We start from the raw sequence: 17,621 nt of genomic DNA, 5'->3' as shown, positions 1-17,621 counted from the left end.
CTTACAATGGGCTATTTTCAAATGACACTAATGACAAAATGTAGATTGTCCAATATTCTAGTTTTGTATATATTTATGCGCTGTTTATTTGTGGTGTATCTGCTGTTTGAATACAGAGTATTTTGAACACTGTCCTGTTGTTTCTTTTAATGGGTAGAGTGTCTGTAGCTGTGAATACATTTTAATTAATTGTAGCAGTAGAGATATCAGAGATTAATGGGAGTTTATTGTAATCTGGCTAGTATTGATGATTTGCCTGACACTAGTGTTAGTGTTAGACAATCAACACTATTCAGTGTTAAATTTTTAAACACCAGGGCTAGTGTAAAGTACTACCAACACTATTTGGTGTTACTTTTTAACACTTAACACCAGTGTAGAATATTGTTGACACTGGTCAGTGTTAGTCAGTGTTAATCTTTAACTCTGTACAGTGTTAGAATAACACTAGGTCATTGTTAAAAATATAACACTTTGAAAAGTGTTAATTTAACACTCAAAAGAGTGGACACATATAGACACTTTTCTAGTGTTAAATTTAACACTCACGGTGTCAATTTAACACTGGCGATTTTGCTGTGTAGTAGGACTTTGAGGTGATAATCTATTTAAACTGTTTTGACATTCATCCTGCTGAGACCAGGTTTGTCTAATTGATTTTATAATTAATCAACAATATGTTGGTTGATTATTAAATTATTTACTAATGGGAACTTAAATGTGGGTTATAAAAATTAGGTCTCTCTCTTCTATTTTACTCTTTGATCCAGCTGGGGATGCTGTATTGTTTTGTCTTTGTTAATTTTTATGCTTAAATCATTTTTTTGTTGATTTTGTGTTTTTTGGTGGTCTGGGAGCAGATGGAGATGGGCTTTTTGGGAGGGAGAAGACAGAAGAAGAGAAGCTACAGAGATTTGTGTAATATTGCAACTCTGTCTCCTCGACTGAACTCTGGATAGACATATTTTGGGAGGTTTAATAAATTTGTCCATTTCTGGAAATGAGAGCTGCTCTGTCTAAAGTGGGATGATGCTAATAATTAAGCTAAATGCTTTGCCAGCTAGCAAGTCCCTAAAGACACACAACTTGTGGGTGATTCAGCAGAAAGTCTGCTTTGGATAAAGTATGTGAAGGTTATACTATGAAACAGTTCCAAGGTGCAGATCTCTTTCTCTCTCTGTCACGTCTGTGGTAAAAAAAAATAAGACCTAAACGCAGATCTTTTCCAAAAGGAGACAGCGAATTTATTTACAGTGAACAAAAGTGAATAACAATGTGACAATCCCCACACTGTGGCTTATGGAGGACCACAAGAGCCACGCGCATTGAAATAAAGAATTCTGTTTTTAAATAAAGAATTGTAGAATAAATTCTACATTTGTAAATTAATTTTTGAATTCCAATTTAATAAACTAATTTTTAAAATGCTTTTTAAAATGGCGATTCCACTCCTCGTTTCAAAATTCATTTCCCTTTCCTGTTCGCTCACGGATTAGCTCAGGGTTTAACATTTGGATTAGCAGCTGGATTAGCAACTTCATTTTAAAAATCCTGCTGCTATTCAAATGAGCCAAACCATGGGATGTAAGGAGCTCTCTGATTGGTTGGACAGACACAGGCTGGCTACCTGCATTTTACTATGCTGCTGTTTGTGCTCATAGCTTCGCCCTGCTAAGAAGCGTGTCTTCTTGTCCAAAGGCTGTTCAGCCTCGGGATTTACACTCGGCGCGACATAAATATGTGAAGAATGAAGGAACCCTGCAGTGAAACGGAGAGCTGAACCTCTGACTGTGTGCCTGTTTACTCAGTCCGACCACCTGTTGAAGGTAACATGCTAACATGGCTAACACTAGCATCACCACACGTAGCCCCGTTATTTTAAGGTCATTTTAGCTTATGAAAATTTTACGTCTAGCTTGTACAGCTGCGACATAAAGTTTCGAGCCTAGTGTAAATCCCGAGATTGAACGGCCTTTGGACAACACGCTTCTTAGCAAGACAAAGCTATGAGCACAAACGGTAGTGTTATGTTACTGCTTAATTAATTTCATGTTTTAAATGTTAGTAAAATGTGCCACCCTGTGGCCCCTTTAAGTCGATATTTTGTGACAGTAGAAGAAGAGTTAGACAGGAAGTTCATGTTTTCTTGCTATGCTGTTTCAAGATGGCTGCTCCACATTCATGTCCTTCTTTGGGTTTTTGTTAAAGCATTGTCTGTAAGTAGTTAATGGTAAAAAGCAATGAGACAATCCAAGTGCTGTCTTTATGTGTGATGGATCACAGTTAACAAGTTTTCAATGTGCTATTCATATGTAAATGAGATTGCCAGTTCATATGCTAATTAGCGGTGCTAATCGTCATGCTAGCTTCTCAAATGCATTGTTAGGTCATTGGTTTAAGGCACATGTTGTTGTTAACAGTACAGATGAGTAATGTACATTTCCACATATGCTTTATTGTTACAGTTTCACAAAATGAAAGAACCAGTAAACTTCATAAGATCTCATCTATTGTCTGGAGTTCCTGGCTTCATGTTTAGCTGTTTGGATAGCTAGTCAGACTTCTAGCAAGGCCAATTACAGGCAGCATAGAAAAATCCAGGCAACCAACCTGTGTCAGCCAATCAGAGAGCTCCTTACATCCCATGGTTTGGATAATTTGAATAGCAGCAGGATTTTTAAAATGAAGTTGCTAATCCATCTGTTAATCCAAATGTTAATCCCTGAGCTAATCCGTGAGTGAACAGAAAAGGGAAATGGATTTTGAAACGAGGAGTGGAATCGCCATTTTAAAAAGCATTTTGAAAATCAGTCTATTAAATTGGAATTCGAAAAAGGTTTATCAAATGAAATTTTAAAAAAGCATTTTGAAAATCAGTCTATTAAATTGGAATTCGAAAAAGGTTTATCAAATGAAATTTTAAAAAAGCATTTTGAAAATCAGTTTATTAAATTGGAATTCAAAAATGTGGTCCTCCATAGCACCGGGGTGCGAGTTTTTTTGATTCGGTTCACATAGGTACTTACAGTGGGGCAAAAAAGTATTTAGTCAGCCACCGATTGTGCAAGTTCCCCCACTTAAAATGATGACAGAGGTCAGTAATTTGCACCAGAGGTACACTTCAACTGTGAGAGACAGAATGTGAAAAAAAAATCCACGAATTCACATGGTAGGATTTGTAAAGAATTTATTCGTAAATTAGGGTGGAAAATAAGTATTTGGTCACCTCAAACAAGGAAAATCTCTGGCTCTCACAGACCTGTAACGTCTTCTGTAAGAAGCTTTTCTGTCCCCCACTCGTTACCTGTATGAATGGCACCTGTTTGAACTCATCATCTGTATAAAAGACACCTGTCCACAGCCTCAAACAGTCAGACTCCAAACTCCGCCATGGCCAAGACCAAAGAGCTTTCGAAGGACACCAGGAAAAGTATTGTAGACCTGCACCAGACTGGGAAGAGTGAATCTACAATAGGCAAGCAGCTTGGTGTGAAAAAATCAACTGTGGGAGCAATCATCAGAAAATGGAAGACATACAAGACCACTGATAATCTCCCTCCATCTGGGGCTCCACGCAAGATCTCATCCCGTGGGGTCAAAATGATCATGAGAACGGTGAGCAAAGATCCCAGAACCACACGGGGGGACCTGGTGAATGACCTGCAGAGAGCTGGGACCAAAGTAACAAAGGTCACCATCAGTAACACACTACAACGGCAGGGAATCAAATCCCGCAGTGCCAGACGTGTTCCGCTGCTGAAGCCAGTGCATGTCCAGGCCCGTCTGAAGTTTGCCAGAGAGCACATGGATGATACAGCAGAGGATTGGGAGAATGTCATGTGGTCAGATTAAAACCAAAGTAGAACTTTTTGGTATAAACTCAACTCGTCGTGTTTGGAGGAAGAAGAATACTGAGTTGCATCCCAAGAACACCATACCTACTGTGAAGCATGGGGGTGGAAACATCATGCTATGGGGCTGTTTTTCTGCCAAGGGGACAAGTTTCTGTCTGATTTCTCAGACTTTATATCTGATTTAGTTCTCAGCTCAGATAAAATAATTATTGTGGGTGATTTTAACATCCATGTAGATGCTAAAAATGACAGCCTCAACATGGCATTTAATCTGTTATTAGACTCAATTGGCTTCTCTCAAAATGTAAAAGAACCCACCCACCACTTTAATCACACTCTAGATCTTGTTTTAACATATGGCATAGAAACTGAACATTTAACAGTGTTTCCTGAAAACCCTCTCCTGTCTGATCATTTCCTGATAACATTTACTTTTACAATAATTGATTACACCGCGGTGAAGAGTAGACTTTATCAAAGTAGATGTCTTTCTGAAAGTGCTGTAACTAAGTTTAAGAATATAATCCACCCACTGTTATCATCTCCAATGCCCTGTACCAACACAGAGCAGAGCAGCTATCTGAACGCTACCCCAACAGAGGTCGATTATCTTGTTAATAATTTCACCTCCTCACTACGTACGACTCTGGATACTGTAGCTCCTGTGAAAACTAAGGCCTCAAATCAGAAGTACCTGACTCCGTGGTATAATTCTCAAACACGTACCCTAAAGCAGATGACTCGTAATCTGGAGAGGAAATGGCGTGTCACAAATCTAGAGGATCATCATTTAGCCTGGAGAAATAGTTTGCTGCTTTATAAGAAAGCCCTCCGCAAAGCCAGAAGATCTTACTATTCGTCACTGATTGAAGTAAATAAGAACAACCCCAGGTTTCTCTTCAGCACTGTAGCCAGGCTGACAAAAAGTCAGAGCTCTTTTGAGCCAACCATCCCTTTAACGTTAACTAGTAATGACTTCATGAACTTCTTCACAAATAAAATTTTTATCATTAGAGAAAAAATTACCAGTAATCATCCCACAGATGTAATATTATCTACAGCTACTCTTAGTACCATTGATGTTAAGTTAGACTCTTTTTCTCCAATTGATCTTTCTGAGTTAACTTCAATAATTACTTCCTCCAAACCATCAACCTGTCTTTTAGACCCCATTCCTACAAAACTGCTCAAAGAAGTCCTGCCATTAATTAATTCTTCGATCTTAAATATGATCAACCTATCTCTAATGATCGGCTATGTACCACAGGCCTTCAAGCTGGCTGTAGTTAAACCTTTACTCAAAAAGCCATCTCTAGACCCAGCAGTCTTAGCTAATTATAGGCCAGAGTTTCAGTCAGGTTTCAGAGCTCATCACAGCACAGAAACAGCTTTAGTGAAGGTTACAAATGATCTTCTTATGGCCTCTGACAGTGGACTCATCTCTGTGCTTGTCCTGCTAGACCTTAGTGCAGCGTTCAATACTGTCGACCATAATATCCTATTAGAGCGATTAGAACATGCAGTAGGTATTACAGGTACTGCGCTGCAGTGGTTTGTATCATATCTATCTAATAGACTCCAGTTTGTGCATGTAAATGGAGAGTCCTCTTCACACACTGAGGTTAATTATGGAGTTCCACAGGGTTCAGTGCTAGGACCAATTCTGTTTACATTATACATGCTTCCCTTAGGCAGTATCATTAGAAGACATAGCATACATTTTCACTGCTATGCTGATGACACCCAGCTCTATCTGTCCATGAAGCCAGATGACACACACCAATTAGTTAAACTGCAGGAATGTCTTAAAGACATAAAGACCTGGATGGCCGCTAACTTTCTGCTTCTTAATTCAGATAAAACTGAGGTTATTGTACTCGGCCCTGAAAATCTTAGAAATATGGTATCTAACCAGATTCTTACTCTGGATGGCATTACCTTGGCCTCCAGTAACGCGGTGAGGAACCTGGGAGTCATTTTTGACCAGGACATGTCCTTCAACGCACATATTAAACAAATATGTAAGACTGCTTTCTTCCATTTGCGCAACATCTCTAAAATTAGAAATATCCTGTCTCAGAGTGACGCTGAAAAACTAGTTCATGCATTTATTACTTCCAGGCTGGACTACTGTAATTCATTATTATCAGGATGTCCAAAAAACTCGCTGAAAAGCCTTCAACTAATCCAAAATGCTGCAGCAAGAGTCCTGACAGGGACTAGAAAGAGAGAGCATATTTCTCCTGTTTTGGCTTCCCTTCATTGGCTTCCTGTTAAATCCAGAATTGAATTCAAAATCCTGCTCCTCACATACAAGGTCTTAAATAATCAGGCCCCATCTTATCTTAATGACCTTGTAGTACCATATCACCCTATTAGAGCACTTCGCTCTCGCTCCGCAGGCCTACTTGTTGTTCCTAGAGTATTTAAAAGTAGAATGGGAGGGAGAGCCTTCAGTTTTCAGGCCCCTCTTCTGTGGAACCAGCTTCCAGTTTGGATTCGGGAGACAGACACTATCTCTACTTTTAAGATTAGGCTTAAAACTTTCCTTTTTGCTAAAGCATATAGTTAGGGCTGGACCAGGTGACCCTGAATCCTCCCTTAGTTATGCTGCAATAGATGTAGGCTGCCGGGGGATTCCCATGATGCATTGAGTTTTTCCTTTCCAGTCACCTTTCTCACTCACTATGTATTAATAGACCTCTCTGCATTGAATCATATCTGTTATTAACCTCTGTCTCTCTTCCACAGCATGTCTTTATCCTGTCTTCCTTCTCTCACCCCAACCGGTCGCAGCAGATGGCTGCCCCTCCCTGAGCCTGGTTCTGCCGGAGGTTTCTTCCTGTTAAAAGGGAGTTTTTCCTTCCCACTGTCGCCAAAGTGCTTGCTCATAGGGGGTCATATGATTGTTGGGTTTTTCTCTGTATCTATGAAGCGCCTTGAGGCGACTTTTGTTGTGATTTGGCGCTATATAAATAAAATTGAATTGAATTAAACTCAACTCGTCTTGTTTGGAGGAAGAAGAATACTGAGTTGCATCCCAAGAACACCATACCTACTGTGAAGCATGGGGGTGGAAACATCATGCTATGGGGCTGTTTTTCTGCCGAGGGGACAGGACGACTGATCCGTGTTAAGGACAGAATGAATGGGGCCATGTATCGTGAGATTTTGAGCCAAAACCTCCTTCCATCAGTGAGAACTTTGAAGATGAAACAAGGCTGGGTCTTCCAACATGACAATGATCCAAAACACACCGCTTCTTAAGGAGTGGCTCCGTAAGAAGCATTTGAAAGTCCTGGTGGCCTAGCCAGTCTCCAGACCTCAACCCCATAGAAAATCTGTGGTGGGAGTTGAAAGTCCGTGTTGCTCGGCGACAGCCCCAAAACATCACTGCTCTCGAGAAGATCTGCATGGAGGAATGGGCCAAAATACCAGCTACTGTGTGTGCAAACCTGGTAAAGACCTATAGTAAACGTTTGACCTCTGTTATTGCCAACAAAGGTTATGTTCCAAAGTATTGAGTTGTATTTTTGTTATTGACCAAATACTTATTTTCCACCCTAATTTACAAATAAATTCTTTACAAATACTACCATGTGGATTCATGGATTTTTTTTTCACATTCTGTCTCTCACAGTTGAAGTGTACCTCTGGTGAAAATTACTGACATCTGTCATCATTTTAGGTGGGGGAACTTGCACAATCGGTGGCTGACTAAATACTTTTTTGCCCCACTGCCCCACTAATTGATAGAGAGCCATACTCTCTGGCCAACTTAATAGATGGGAGCTGGAACGATGTCAATCTACGAGATGTTTGTTCTGTTCCACTGACCTGAGGAGAGCTGCCCGCGTGGTCCTCTACAAGTCGTGGCAGCGGCACTTGTGATGCTGCACAGAAGCAGTTTAACAGTTTCGAGGGCAGTGTGCACCTTAGGGTAGAACAGTAAAGTGGACAGCTTTGGAGAAGCAGTCAATGATGGTGAGGATGGTTGTATTACCTGATGAAGGAGGCAGTTCCTGTGAGCCATGGCAATGTGAGACCATGGCCTCTTGGGCATAGGTAGTGGTCGAAGCAGGCCATCTGGAGGAGTGTTTAGCACCTTATTTTGTATGCAAACAGAGCAGGTGGTCATGTATTCTTGTCTTTCACTTAAGACAGCCACCAAAACAGATGTTGAAGAAACTGAACCGTGCAGTTCTTACCGGGGTGGCAGGCAAATTGGGGCATGTTTGCCCAGTGGATGACCTTGCCTCGCCCACAGTGGGGACGCACAGTGGGCTGTTGGGTCCTGACCCCCGATCTGGTTCATTCTTTTGAGCCTCCTGAATCAGCTTTTCGATCTCCCAGGTGAGGGAGCCTACTATGCACATGATGGGTAGGATGGGCTTCTCTCTGTCTGAAGCTTCTTGATGCGGTTCAAACTGGCATGATAGAGTGTCCAGCTTCTTATTTTGAAATCCAGGCCTGTAGATGATAGTAAGTTAAAACTTGGAAAAAAACAAAACAAAAACAGTGCCCACCTAGCTTGACTCAGGTGCTTGGCAGCTTGCAGGTGCACCAGGTTTTTGTGGTCCGTCTAGATGAGCATGAGGTGCTCACTTCCCTCCAACCAATGCCTCCATTCTTCCAAGGCTAATTTGATGGCCAGCAGCTTGTGATCCCCCGCGTTAGTTTTGTTCGGCCTGAGAGATACGTCAAGAGAAAAAAAGCATATGCAATTTAACGTTGTTGATATACTTAATTTACCTTATTCTACCCAATTATTGAGCTCCATCGGGATCAGAGTGGATGCGGAGGAGAACAGCTGCTTGAGCCGGTTAAAAGCCTGCTGAGCAGGGAGACCCCTGAAACATAACTTTTGGTGACTTGGGTTGGGTTAGGGGTGTTACCACCTTGTTGAAGTCTCTGATATACTGTCTGTTGAAGTTTGTGAACCACAGGAATCTTTGCAGATCCTTCTGATTCTTTGGCTCAGGCCACTCCCCCACAGCCCTGATTTGGCCCGGTCTGCCCACAGCGGCCCCTGTTCACGAAAAGATGATTCTCCAACAGGCATTGCAGGATGAGGCAGACATGTTTCACATGGTTGGCGTGACTCTTGGAGAAAATGAGGATGTTGTCCACATAGACAAAAACAAAATGGTTAATAAAGTCTCTCAACACATCATTACAAAGCACTGGAAGATTGAGTATTTAGTCATGCCATTTGGACTGATCCGCTAAGTGGCCTAGATGAATATGGAACACAGGTTTCCACTTGTCACCCTTTCAGATACTAACCAATTGGTAAGCACTGCGGAGGATGAGTATGGTAAATATGGTGGCTCCCTGCAGTAACTTGGATGCAGAAGACAGCAGAGATAAGGGATATTTATTCCTTAGGGTGATTTTGTTTAGGTCACAGAAGTCTTTGCAGGGACGGAGGGTCTTGTCTTTCTTTTCGACAAAGAAAAAGCCCGCATCGACCGGAGGAGTCTCTTTTGGGTTTAGACAGGCAGTACAGCCAGCTAGTAGCCAGAGGAGCACCGGGAAACAGATCTATGCTCCAGTCATAAGGTCAGTGTGGTGGAAGTAATAGAGACAGATCTTTATTGACCTTGGCCAGATTGGGATACATCTCAGGAACGACGACGAGGTCAGGTTTAGTTAACTGCTCGGGAGGTTTGGATACTGCAATGCTAGGCACAGTTGTCGTGGCACCAAGTACTCCACCCAGAGACGTGGCCCTTGGTCCCAGTAAATCTGGGGATTATGCCAGTAAAGCCAAGGATAACCTAACATCGAAGGAGTACTAGGTGCCCAAAACAGAAACAAACTGACCTCCTCCACATGATTGCCAGACAACGTTTGCTAAATCACCTGAGTGCAGTGAGCAATGTTGACTAGGTGGGACCCATTTAGGGCCGAAATCCCACACAGTGCTTGTGTCTGTGGCGTGAATCGTGAAATTACAAATCCCAATTTGTACAGTGGCTCTGCTCCCATGACAATCTCTGTTCCCAAATCCTAGCAAGACAAAATGCATAGATTAGTCTGGTGAGCATCACACACACAAAGTTTTCACTATCGAGCCCAGACTGCACTGAGGAGTAAGCTCAACGATCCAGCGTCGACTGAAACTCAGCCACACAGTTAAGTAGGGAGACTGCCCGTGGTGACAATCAGCTGAAGCTGGTGAGGGCTGATGAGCAGCAGGTGTGGCTGACTTCAGCGCGGGAACTCTTCCCACTCTGATGACTCTTGAAACACATGCCCAAACACAAATACACACAAACAGGGAAATAGGGGACTGGGAGGGGAGCCCAGACAAATAATAATAATAATAATACATGGACACAATGAGCAGGTCAACTGGCAAGGGCTGCCAGACCTTGACACTCTACATCTTTTTTACTTCAATTTTTAGGTACGTCTTCAGTGTTAGACTTAAGACTTTAAAGGAAAGTTAGACTTTCCAGAAGACTTGAGTTCAAGACCTACTTTCTGCATACCTTCTATTGCTTAATTAAATATAATAAAATTAAATAAATAAAAAATTAAATAGCAAGAATGTGAAGAAAAAAACAGCTAAATAGTGACTTGAATCCAGGATCTCACATGTTCAAACCTGTTTTTTTTGTTTGTTTGTTTTCCGTCTGAGATATAGACTTCAGTATCCACTAAACCCATCCCCTGTTTTATGATGCTGACATCTAGAAGAAAGAAGTGATATTTGTAACAGTCCAGCACATCAGGCTCTGTGGGTGTGCTACAAAGTGAGATTATTGGCTCAGCAAGCTATGTCAAGCTCAGAAAGGTAGAGTTTTCCAGCTCTTTTTACTTGGCTAAATCACTGTGATAACTTCTGCTGAACACAGAATTTGGTCAGGAGCAGGTTATGTTCCAAGTTTCTATTTAAAATTGGCTGGAAGTGGTATTTTCACTGACTCTTTGATTTACACCTTGTTTAAGTGCATTAAAGATTCTCTGCTGCGGGACTACTATGGGCAGAAATCTGTGCCATTAGAAACTGAATTTGAATAAGTTCAATTTGAATTTGAATTGCTCAGATTGAATCTGAATTGTAACTTGAATAAATGCTTTTGAAAACTGAATTTGAATTAGTCTAATTTGAAATTGAATTTATGGTTTGAAAATGATCATCACTAAATTGAAATTGAATTTTATATTTTGAAAATGAATTGATTTGCTTTGAAACTGCATTTTATCCTTTAAAAATTCAGCTCTCGAATAATTTCAGTTTCACTTCTCACCATTCAGTTTCAGTTCTACAATTCAATTTCAGTTCCAAAATTCAGTTTTTTGGAACTTACATCCGGTTCCGGTTCAAGTGCAGATTAATAGAACTACATTTTACTAGCGGACCGAAAGTGTTACTGACGGGAATCTACAGCGTCTTGAGCTGAATTAAGACTTCAGAAGTCATTCGTCATGTCGAATGACCAGCGGATAAACTCTCAGGTTGGTAATAAATGTATTACATGTATAAGAACAAGCGTCATGTTAACAAATGATAGCTGTACAGTAACTTTTATGCTTATTGCAGCTGTTAGCTAAAAACGGTAATTTAGCGTAGTTTGCCCTGAATTCAGCTTTGACAAACAAATATGATCGGCTGTTTCTAGTAGAATTCCAAAGTTGTCATGTTGTACCCTCTCAGAGTACCCCCTCTGTATGCTTGCAGAGACCCCTACAGTAGGGAAACATGCAAAACGGTGTCCAAACCTTTGTATTTTAGCTTTATTTATGTCTTACACAGCATCCCAACTCTTTAGCTAACTTAATAACTTTAGCTAAAGTGAATAGTTAGTCTAATTCATTAGTGCAGCATTACTGGATCACCTCTGTTTGAAGTGATATAATATGATATACAACTATCACTGTGTTTAACTACCATAATAATTCTTAGGGTACTGAGTGCATGCTTAATTAGATTTTTTTTTTTTTTTAAACACACTGCTCTATTAAACTCACCATATATTTTTGCATATGCTGAACAGGCAGTCAGACATGCTGTAACTGTGGGGTAGAAAACAGCATGAACATGGAAAAGTTGCATGACACTTTGACCCTTGAGGACTGGAGTTTGAGACCCCTGTCATATGGAATATGACAGGTGTGGTTGAACTGCATGAAGACTCTGAAGTTTCTCTTCTCTTCTGGCAGGACAGGAATGTGGCCTTGTCCTGTGAGCCACTGTAAGGATGTACTTAGAGTAGAACTGGACTGTCACTGGCCTCAGGCTCTTCACCCTTTTCAAAGACAAAGCAGTCATTTAGATAAAATATTAGATATTGTTTACCTGTAAATGCACAAAGTAAATTTAGAAATGTTATTATTGTCAAGAGTGAACAAGCACTGATAGTGTAATCTACAGCTGTGGCCAAACGTTTAGAGAATGAGAAGTGTTGTTTGCTTATTTACAAAGTTTGCTGTTTCAGTGATAGTTGTATATCACATTATATCACTTCAAACAGAGGTGATCCAGTAATGCTGCACTAATGAATTAGACTAACTATTCACTTTAGCTAAAGTTATTAAGTTAGCTAAAGAGTTGGATGCTGTGTAAGACATAAATAAAGCTAAAATACAAAGGTTTGGGCACCGTTTTGCATGTTTCCCTACTGTAGGGGTCTCTGCAAGCATACAGAGGGGGTACTCTGAGAGGATACAACATGACAACTTTGGAATTCTACTAGAAACAGCCGATCATATTTGTTGTCAAAGCTGAATCCAGGGCAAACTACGCTAAATTACCGTTTTTAGCTAGCAGCTACAAAAAGCATAAAAGTTACCTTACGGCTATCATTTGTTAACATGACGGTTGTTCTTATACATGTAATACATTTATTACCAACCTGAGAGTTTATCCGCTGGTCATTCGACATGACGAATGACTTCTGAAGTCTTAATTCAGCTCAAGACGCTGTAGATTCCCGTCAGTAACACTTTCAGTCCGCTAGTAAAACGTAGTTCTATTAATCTGCGCTTGAACTGGAACCGGATGTAAGTTCCAAAAAACTGAATTGTAGAACTGAAACTGAATGGTGAGAAGTGAAACTGAAATTATTCGAGAGCTGAATTTTTAAAGGATAAAATGCAGTTTCAAAGCAAATCAATTCATTTTCAAAATATAAAATTCAATTTCAATTTAGTGATGATCATTTTCAAACCATAAATTCAATTTCAAATTAGACTAATTCAAATTCAGTTTTCAAAAGCATTTATTCAAGTTACAATTCAGATTCAATCTGAGCAATTCAAATTCAAATTGAACTTATTCAAATTCAGTTTCTGATGGCACAGATTTCTGCCCATAGACTACATTTTCTATGAGCAAGTTGTTAAGCCATACCTTACTAAAACCACTGAATGAAAAGCGCAAACTGTACATCACATTGCCATGGAAATGTGCATTATTTATTTGGTAATTCACAAAATGTATGTTTCAATACTTGATTCTAATCTGTTGCTAAGTCTTCTTTACACTGCTGGAACTGCAGCTACTAGACTGCAATTTCATTTCAGCAGTTCCAGCAGAGGAAAACAGACTTATCAGTAAGTTGAAATCAAGTATAACAACAATTACACATGTTCTGCATCAATTCAATTCAATTTTATTTATATAGCGGCAAATCACAACAACAGTCGCCTCAAGGTGCTTTATATTGTACAGTAGATCGTACAATAATAGATAAAGAGAAAAACCCAACAATCATATGATCCCCTATGAGCAAGCACTTTAGCGACAGTGGGAAGGAAAAACTCCCTTTTAACAGGAAGAAACCTCCAGCAGAACCAGGCTCAGTGAGGGGCGGCCAACTGCTGCGACCGGTTGGGGTGAGAGAAGGAAGACAGGATAAAGACATGCTGTGGAAGAGGGACAGAGATTAATAACAGATATGGAGGCTCTGCCTCCCATTCTACTTTTAAATACTCTAGGAACAACAAGTAGGCCTGCAGCGCGAGAGCGAAGTGCTCTAATAGGGTGATATGGTACTACAAGGTCATTAAGATAAGATGGGGCCTGATTATTTAAGACCTTGTATGTGAGGAGCAGGATTTTGAATTCAATTCTGGATTTAACAGGAAGCCAATGAAGGGAAGCCAAAACAGGAGAAATATGCTCTCTCTTTCTAGTCCCTGTCAGTACTCTTGCTGCAGCATTTTGGATTAACTGAAGGCTTTTCAGGGAGTTTTTAGGACTTCCTGATAATAATGAATTACAGTAGTCCAGCCTGGAAGTAATAAAGGCATGAACTAGTTTTTCAGCGTCACTCTGAGACATGATATTTCTAACTTTAGAGATGTTCCGCAAATGGAAGAAAGCAGTCTTACATATTTGTTTAATATGTGTGTTGAAGGACATATCCTGGTCAAAAATGACTCCCAGGTTCCTCACAGCGTTACTGGAGGCCAAGGTAATGCCATCCAGAGTAAGAATCTGGTTAGATACCATATTTCTAAGATTGTCAGGGCCGAGTACAATAACTTCAGTTTTATCTGAATTAAGAAGCAGAAAGTTAGCGGCCATCCAGGTCTTTATGTCTTTAAGACATTCCTGCAGTTTAACTAAATGGTGTGTGTTATCTGGCTTCATGGATAGATAGAGCTGGGTGTCATCTGCATAGCAGTAAAAATGTATATTATGTCTTCTAATGATAAGATAAATTAATCACCAGATTAATACATTTCCATTCTCATGACAATATGACACATAGTATGCGCTTCATTCAGTGGTTTTAGTAAGGTACGTCTTAAACTCTGACTTTAAGCTCAACACGGTTCATTAAGGTATTAACCTTGCTTCATAATACACCTCACAGACCTTTATTCTGCATTCAAATAGTGTCACATCTCTCAATCTGCAGTTCAGTTTTTGACACAACCAGTTCTGACCTGGGAGATGTTTTCTGTAACTGTAGTCAAAAACAACCTCAGAACACAACAATGATATATTTTCATCGCAAGAAGATATTATAGTAAGTGTGTTTTTCACTAATGACCAGTGTTGGGACTAACGCGTTATTAAGTAACGCGTTACAGTAACTACGTTATTATTGTGGTAACGAGCACGGTAACTAGTTATTATGCTAAAATCAGGAACGCGTTAGTCGTTACTGGGATTTAGATAGGGTCGTTACTCGTTACTTCGTGTGGTGGCTATCGCGGAGCTTCCACAGATTCAGTAACATTAGCAAGTGGTGGAGGCCAGCAGGTAGATGAAGGAAAGGGGACGCAGAAGGAAAAGAGACCCGAGGCGGCCGCCGGTCCAAGTGTGAACTGAACTTCAGGTAAGAAGTTATGACCTGCAGTCTCTCTGGGTCAGATATGAACCAAGTTTAGGTGGAGTTTATTTTCGTTATTCTGACTTTTTCCGTACTGCGTGCTAGCTAGCATGACGGAGTTTCTATACAGCTGGGTGGTGCTATGAAGTTAATGATGTTGAACTTTATTTTGTTCATAAGTTATTAGAGTTGCCAACCGTCCCGTCTGGTATTCAGAGAAAATATTACGCGTTTCTTATTGAGGTGAAAAGGAACAGTTTGTCCCGTAATTCAGCTACAATGAAAAAGACACAAAGCTGGAGTTATTCTGTGTTTACGCTGCACAGCTGCCTCTTCATCTCTCATCCTCTCCCCCTCCCTCTCCCGTTTCTACTTCAATCATGAAAACTGATCAGTGATCAGCTGATCGGCTCTCTTGTTTGTTTATCGCTCACTTTGCTCCGAAAGAGGAAACCAGCGGATGTCGCGCTAAACAACAGCAGCACGTTTAAGCTTGATCAGCTGTTGTTAGAATTTATTTAATATTAATTTCTAGTATCAGCTGATGTTTGCTGGAGCCACAGCTGCAAAAAAACTGCTGGTCATGATATGGTTTGGTTATCTGGTGAGAGGGAAACATGAAGATGAAACCAGGAGATGTCCTTACTGGATCATGAGAGCTGAGCAGGTGATGGAGAAACAGGTTTACCTTTTAGGTGACATGAATGAGTTGAAGGGAAGTTATGAACTGTTTCTGAGAGACAAATAACACCAGGATCCTTTTTTAGGTAGCTGACAGCTGGTAACTGTGCAGGTGCGAATCTAGCAAAGTGTTGCCAGGGGGGCAGGTAGGGCATTAACAGGGAGAGGGGGGCACAAAGAAATACTTTTCTTTCTTATTCTCATTTAAAGTGTCTCGCTTTTAAAAAATAATTATCTGAATCTTACGACAAACGATTGATAGATTGATGCATATATACCATCAAAAGAGTGTACATCACTGTCACAACAGTGTTTATTTTCATTCAAAGGCTTTATGATTTTTCCTATAATGGCGGGCCGGTCTCTAGTCAAAATGCCCGGGCCAATTTTCTGTCCCAGTCCAGCCCTGTATGCAGCTCATCTGCAGTCTGGTGTTGCCTACATCTTCCTATTCAGAAGACAGAATTTCTGAGTTCTGAGTACAATCGAAAGCACCACGACTGCAGTTTTTGTGTTGGATGTAAAAGGCGCACATGACTCTGTGACGTAGGCTAGAATCATGGCAGCAGTCAATGACGGTCCAGGCGTGGGATTTCTCTCGTGGAAATATGCATTATACATTATCTTTTCCTTTCTATTGGTAGGTGGCACAGTGCACTTGTGGCAAGTAAGCAAGCTAGAAGACTGGCAAAGTTATGGAAGAAACACATTAACAAGAGAATTCTGAGTAAAACCAAAGTTACTTTCCCTAGTAACTAGTTACTTTGAAAGTAACGAGTAACTTGAAGTAACTGAGTTACTTTTGAGAGAAGTAACTAGTAATCTAACTAAGTTACTATTTTAAAGTAACTTACCCAACACTGCTAATGACTTTTTGGAATAACCACATGCGGGGCCATATTCATTCAATATGCATTTTTTAATTGTCCTTGTTGCCACAAACAACATAATTCAGAATGAAATTAATTAATTACATTTAATTACAGCCTTTTTCAGATTTTGTTCATTTACTGTGTTTATCCACTTGAACGCCATATAACCCTAAGATAACCTAAATCTAGTCATAAACCTAATTTCTCCACCTCCCCTTATCTAACAGTGTTATAAGCAAAATGTTTTGGGGGGGGTTTGTCTTTCTAAAACTGATAAAAATTCAAATTGGTCTGCACAAAAATAAACGTACAAGAGCTGGTACTTACTCACACACAAACACTTACCCATGGTTTCAACTTGTGATGATCAGCACCAATAAAACAACTTTGGACAAAAGCCTGAAAATAAGTGGAGTAGAAATGATTAGAAATTCTAACAGAAGCTGGCATAGTGAGTGTTCATAAAGTGAGACAGTATGAACAGCAAGCAGCCTTACTTCATTATCCTCGGTCAGTGTTCACCAAGCTGTGAGATCCAATATAACCCAGCAGCTGTCATTTTCTGTCATCTACAAGACACACACACACACACACACACACACACACACACACACACACACACACACAAAAGAACCTAAATATATAAACAAAATACTGCCACTCTAAACACACAGAACTTAACTTTCTAGAACACGCTAATATAGCTTGTTATGAATACACACACCTTTTCCTTGACTCTCTGCAGAGTCTTTGTAATGAGCACCCAATTAAACAGAAACACATACACGCGCTTTGCCTTCATCTAAGTTGATGGGCTCATCTTCTTTTTTTTCAATCTGCTTTGTTCTTAGGACACCAATTACCGTCTTTCCCCCTTGTCATATCGACCAACTAAAATTGGTCACACAGGGTAAATAGGT

At 40.3% G+C, this 17,621-nt stretch overlaps 2 long non-coding RNA genes across 2 annotated transcripts in view; both read right to left on the bottom strand.

Moving 5' to 3' along the window:
• The window catches only part of LOC145430060 (uncharacterized), a 38,829-nt gene extending 21,492 nt beyond the window's left edge, over positions 1 to 17,337 (bottom strand). The window contains exons 1-2 of the long non-coding RNA XR_013910465.1: positions 17,199 to 17,337; positions 17,047 to 17,100 (exon numbers count right to left, since the gene is read on the bottom strand). This is a non-coding gene — a long non-coding RNA (uncharacterized LOC145430060). The remainder of the gene's footprint in view (positions 1 to 17,046; positions 17,101 to 17,198) is intronic.
• Positions 11,587 to 12,900, bottom strand: LOC145430061 (uncharacterized). Its single transcript, XR_013910466.1, has 2 exons — positions 12,719 to 12,900; positions 11,587 to 12,112 (listed from the first exon to the last, which is right to left on the bottom strand). It is a non-coding gene; the product is annotated as an uncharacterized LOC145430061 (long non-coding RNA).
• Positions 17,338 to 17,621: the final 284 nt, after the last annotated feature.

This window comes from Astatotilapia calliptera, chromosome 7 (assembly GCF_964374335.1).
Source record: "Astatotilapia calliptera chromosome 7, fAstCal68.1, whole genome shotgun sequence".
NCBI classification, from domain to species: domain Eukaryota; kingdom Metazoa; phylum Chordata; class Actinopteri; order Cichliformes; family Cichlidae; genus Astatotilapia; species Astatotilapia calliptera.
This window is presented reverse-complemented; position numbering and strand designations above follow the sequence as displayed.